The sequence below is a fragment of the Apium graveolens genome, chromosome 11 (assembly GCF_009905375.1).
Source record: "Apium graveolens cultivar Ventura chromosome 11, ASM990537v1, whole genome shotgun sequence".
NCBI lineage: Eukaryota > Viridiplantae > Streptophyta > Magnoliopsida > Apiales > Apiaceae > Apium > Apium graveolens.
Genome location: NC_133657.1, coordinates 45,896,412 through 45,902,220, shown reverse-complemented (window position 1 = coordinate 45,902,220; position 5,809 = coordinate 45,896,412). Strand labels below are relative to the sequence as shown.

Here is a 5,809-nt window from a genome sequence, read left to right as displayed (position 1 = left end):
CCATGAACACTTCTACATTATTTCCAATCTTGTCAGAGAAGATAACCATCATACATCTCTGAAAAGTGGCTGGCGCTCCATATAGCCCAAAAGAAACTCTTCGGAATGCAAAAGTGTTGAAAGGACATGTGAACGTAGTCTTCTCTTGATCTTCTAGAGCAATACAAATCTGATTATATTCCGAATAGCCATCCAAAAGACAATAGTAATCATGCCCAGCCAATATATTAAACATCTGATCAATGAACGGAAGAGGGAAGTGGTACTTCCTTGTAGCCTTGTTCAGCTTCCTATAATCTATGCAAACTCTCCACCCCGTGACTGTTCATGTCGGAATAAGCTCATTTTTCTCATTCGCCACCACAGTGATACCACCTTTCTTTGGCACACACTGAACTGGGCTCACCCATAAACTGTCAAAAATAGGATAGATAATTCCTGCATCTAGCCACTTGAGAATTTCCTTCTTCACAACCTCTTTTATGATCGGATTTAGCCTTCTCTGTTGCTCAACAGTAGGCTTGCTTCCTTCCTCTAGCAGAATTTTATGCATACAATAAGAAGGGCTAATTCCCTTGATATCTATTATAGTCCAGCCAATTGCCGATTTGAACTCTCTAAGAATCCTCAACAGTTTTTCCTCATCAGTACCTGAAAGGTCAGATGCAATAATAACAGGCAAAGTAGATGCCTCGCCTAAAAATGCATACCTCAAGTGTTCAGGTAAAGGTTTAAGCTCAAGAGTCGGAGCTTTCTCAATAGATGGCTTGAGGCATTTCAGAGAACTTTTCAACTCCTCTATCCAAGAGATTCAAAAGGCATGTCCATCTTTCGCTTCCAGGGAGAAGCATTTAAATATTGCAAGTGCTCGTCACCCTCGTCATCTTCACTATCAAAATTCCCCAATAAGGCCTTCTCTTAGGCATCGGACCTGGCAATCGATCGAGTTCAGAATTAACCACAGTATTGACCATTTCTACCTTAAAACACTCCTCATTTTCTGTAGGGAATTTCATGGCATTGAACACATTAAAAGTCACATCCTGATCCATCACTCGCATGGTAAGCTCACCTTTCTGCACATCTATCAAGGTTCAGCCAGTTGCCAAGAAAGGTCTTCCCAAGATTATGGAAATCTTTTTATCCTCCTCGAAATCTAGAATTACAAAATCAGCAGGGAAAATGAGTTTATCCACCTTGACCAAGACATCCTCCACAATACCTCACGGATATATAATAGAACGATCGGCCAACTACAAAGTCATGTATGTAGACTTTGGATCAGGCAAGTCCAACTTTTTGAAGATTGACAATGGCATCAGAGTGATGCTAGCTCCCAAGTCGCATAGACATTTATCAAACAACACCTTTCCAATGGTGCAAGGAATAGTGAAGCTTCCAGGATCTTTAAGCTTCGGAGGCAATTTTTGTTGCAGCACGACACTGCATTCCTCCGTGAGAGCAATGGTCTCTAAGTCATCAAGCTTCACCTTCCTAGAGATAATACCTTTCATAAATTTCATGTAACTAGGCATTTGATCAAGTGCTTCAGCGAAAGGTATATTGATGTGAAGTTTCTTGAACACCTCCAGAAACTTCGTAAACTTCTTATCCAGTTTCTTCTTTTGCACCCTCTTAGGAAAAGGAGGTGGATGATAGATTTGTTTCTCCCCTGTATTACCCTCAGGAGGAGTGTGTTCAATATTAATCTTCCTTGGTTCCACTTCAGCTTCCTTTTGCACTTCTTCTTCATCATCCTCCACTTCAGAATTTGGAGTTTTAGCTACTTCAGGATTCATAACCTTACCAGACCTCAATATAATTGCTTTAACATGCTCCTGAGCTTCCATCTTGCCTGGCACTTCAATATCACTTAGAAGCGTGCCAGGTTGATGATTAAGTAAGGCATTCACAATTTGCCCAATTTGATTCTCCAAGGTCTTGATAGAGACAGCTTGGCTCTTGCACATGAGTCTTAACTCATCCAATTCAGATTTTTCATTTGCTTGAGATAACTGCTGAAGTTGAAGTTGTTGCTTCGGGGCATATTGCGGTTGCTGAAAACCAGGAGGGTTATACTGCCTTGCTGTATATGGTTGATAAGATTGTTGCACCGTATTCTGATTGTTGCTCCAGCTGAAGTTAGGATGATCGTGGTTGTTCGGATGATAAGTGGTTGGAGCTTGTTGTTGTGACCTCTGAAAGTTGCTCACAAATTGAGCTGATTCTCTAGAAATAGCACACTGCTCAGTTTTATGTGCTCCCGCACAAAGTTCACAAATACTAGTAATCTGATTAACTCCATAATTAGCCAAAGAGTCCACTTTCATCGTCAAAGCTTGTAGTTGAGCAGCTATAGCAGTAGCTTGATCCACTTCCAGAATTCCTGCTACCTTTCCTTGCAACATTCTTTGCGTAGGATTCTGGTATTCATTGGATGCCATTAGCTCAATCAACTCATAATCTTTATTGTAGCTTTTAGCCCATAAGGCTCCATCAGATGTTGCATCAAGCATAGGTCTAGAATGTGCACCTAGACCATTGTAGAAATAGTTTATGATCATCCATCAGGCATGCCATGGTATGGGCACTTCCTTAGCATCTCCTTGTATCGATCCCAAGCCTCACACAGAGATTCACCAATTTGTTGAGCAAACTGAGTAAGAGCATTCCTGATTGCAGCAGTCTTCGCCATAGGAAATAATTTAGTGAGAAACTTTTGAGCAAGATCCTCCCATTTGGTGACAGATCCCGGTGGTAGAGAATGTAACCATAACTTCGCTTTGTCCCTCAAAGAGAATGGGAATAATTGCAGCTTAATGGCATCTTCAGACACATCATTGAACTTAAAAGTGTCACATATCTCGATGAAATTCCTGATGTGCATGTTTGGGTCTTCAGTAGGATTACCCCCAAACTGAACTGAGTTCTGTATCATCTGAATCGTGCTTGACTTGATCTTAAAAGTGTTAGCCTTGATGCCTGGCCTGATGATGCTTGACTGAATGTCATTGATCTTAGGCTTAGAAAAGTCCATTAAAGCCTTAAAATTATCTACCTGATCCTCTATCTCTAATAAAGGTGGTTCTTCGAATTTCTCTTCTTCAGCTACTTTCTCTTCATCCTCAAAATCTTCCCTAATATCTACTACAACTTCTTCCTCGTCTTTTTCCAGAATTCTCCTACGAACTCATGAACGAGTTTGCATAAACGATCACTAGATTACCTGAAATACAACAAGAAAAAGGAGTATGTAAGTAACAATGTCCGAGTCAATGAACTTTAACGATCACTGATGACAAACACATAAACTAAAAATTAAAACTGCAGTCCCTAGCAGCGACACCAAAAACTTGTTAGGGCTAAACACACGATAATAATTCACGCAAGTATACGCGTTCACAAGTAATATAGAATCTTTTCAAGTTCATTCCCACAGCGACTGGCGTTGGTTAACTATGTAATTTATGCACCTATGCACCGATGATATGGTTATTATCCAATGCTAAGATGATAAAATTTTTGGATTGTTTATACTACTAATTAAACTAAGGATTATAAGTAAGAGAGTAAAGAGAGTTGTATATTATATGAGACAAACATGGGGTTCTAACTTCATTAAATACTTCATTCAATAGCCTTATTGTTCTTAACCTTAGCATGCAATGGTGATGACACTAATCAGATAACACGAAACTGCTAATCGCCAACTTTTGTTGCACGTAAAAATATACTACCAGACATCCAAAAAAGAGATAGAAGCTGAATAGACACTAATTATATTGAGACCCTATATGTCTATAGAATTTGACAACATAATGGTTTAAAGCACAAGTTATCTATCATGATTACACAGGGCAAGTAAGATGGGTAAAATTAACTACGAATCATGCATAACAATAACACATGAACCTATGCTAGCATGGCAAGTTCTAAATCCTTAAATTTACTGTCGCTTTATTAAGAATTAACACACTATCTTATAAGTTGGCGACTCTTATAAGACGAAGAATCACAACCAATACTAGGTTATCATACAATAACCACACACTAAGGCATACAAACAATTAAACTAAAGAAATCCATAAATAAATCCTCTAGAACCCCACGATAACGATTAGCCCATAATCGGACTCATCATTAACGTGGGTTTCGATGAAAGCATGGTGTAATAAACGTAGTCTTTATAAAGAATCAACAAAACCAAGTACGAAACAAGAGTAAGGTTCACAAGTAGGAAAACTAGCATCCAAATTACAACTTAGAACAAAGATTCACAAGTAAAAACAAGATCTTTTTCGTCTTCGTCGAGTCCGTGCTAAAACGGTCTTCTTACGTCTCTCCTTGGGCTCTGGTACGTCTCTCTCTTAAAAACGTCCTTATTTGAATATATATAGCAGCCCTAAACAATCTGGAAGTCTCCCCACTTGGAATCAAATTAAAATCAGGATTCTTTATTTCCGTATCGGCACGGGCGTGCGCTATCACAACACGGGCGCGCTGTCATTCTGGAATCCCGGCACGGCCGTGCTGTCATTCTGGAATCTCGGCATGGCCGCGCGCTATCACAGCGCGTGCCCGCCATCCTTCTGGGAAAAACTCAGATTTCATCTTTTTCCTTGCTGCTTCGAGCTAGCTTTCCACGAGCATTTATTCCAACACCACCTCGACACCAAATTAGCACCAAAATAATGCTAATTCACCTGATTACCTAGATAATGCCTGAAATGCAAAAACACTAGAAAACAAATTAATACACTTAACAACTTGAGTACAAACGCATCAATTCAAAGCTTATTAGAGCATAATAAAGTGTCATAAATGCCACTCAACAAGGTTTCAATCAAAAGCCCGAGCATTTAGGTCGGTTCAAAGCCAGCCCGTAATTATTGTTAAAGCGTATTAAGGCAAGTACCCCTGAACAAATCTTTTACAGTTCAGTATATATGAATGCCTATTGATTTAAATTGCGTAGTGGAACAGTACGTTTTAAGTTACGTGTCCCCTGTATTTAAAAATGTTTGGTTAAATTATGTTTTGGGTTAAAGTAACTTCTGAAAATACCTATCTCTAAAATGTGATTAGTACGGAAAAGGTTTTGGAAAGTGTGTTGTGATAGAAATGTTTTAAAAAGAGATAGGTAAGAGTAGCTTTGAAAACTGGATAAAATGAATCAGATATTGGATAACAGTCGTAAGTGGCTAAGTCGGTTGTGCGCCCTATCTAAATCGCTTAGTCCATCGTAACTTATCGAAGACCTAGCTATCTGTGGATCCGGTATGAATTGTGTGAAATCCTGATCAGCTTTCCTAGACGAATTGTGCGATAGCTCGACCAACTATCCTAGATCAATTGTGTGGAGGCTTGATCAGCCGTCCCTAGATAACATCCAATATATATCTGATTGTGGTTTTTACAGTTTCCGTGACTGAACAAATGGTTTTGTGGTCCCCGTAATGGGACAGATGGTTTGTGGTTCCTGTAAAGGAATAAATGATTTGAAAATGAAAATAGCATGCTAAAATTGGACTCTGGTATTTACACAACACACGACTGCTGTTATTGTTTTACAAAACATGCTAGTGATTGATATCAAGTTTACACATATTTTACTTGTTTTTGTAACAAGTTCTGATTTCTGTTCCTATAACTTTTTATCATAAATTGTTTTATTTGTCACGCCCCTAACTTGAAAATACATATTATGCAAATTATTACAATAGCTAACCAAAGAAAGTAAATACAACCGAATCCAAGATCTTACAGTTTAGGGTTTGGAACAGCCCAACACTATTAACTATTACAACCT

The 5,809-nt window shown here is 38.8% G+C and overlaps 1 non-coding gene across 1 annotated transcript; it reads left to right on the top strand.

Moving 5' to 3' along the window:
- The first annotated feature begins 2,573 nt into the window (after nucleotides 1–2,573).
- Nucleotides 2,574–2,680, top strand: LOC141699299 (small nucleolar RNA R71). Its single transcript, XR_012565772.1, has one exon. It is a non-coding gene; the product is annotated as a small nucleolar RNA R71 (small nucleolar RNA).
- The last annotated feature ends 3,129 nt before the right edge of the window (nucleotides 2,681–5,809 follow it).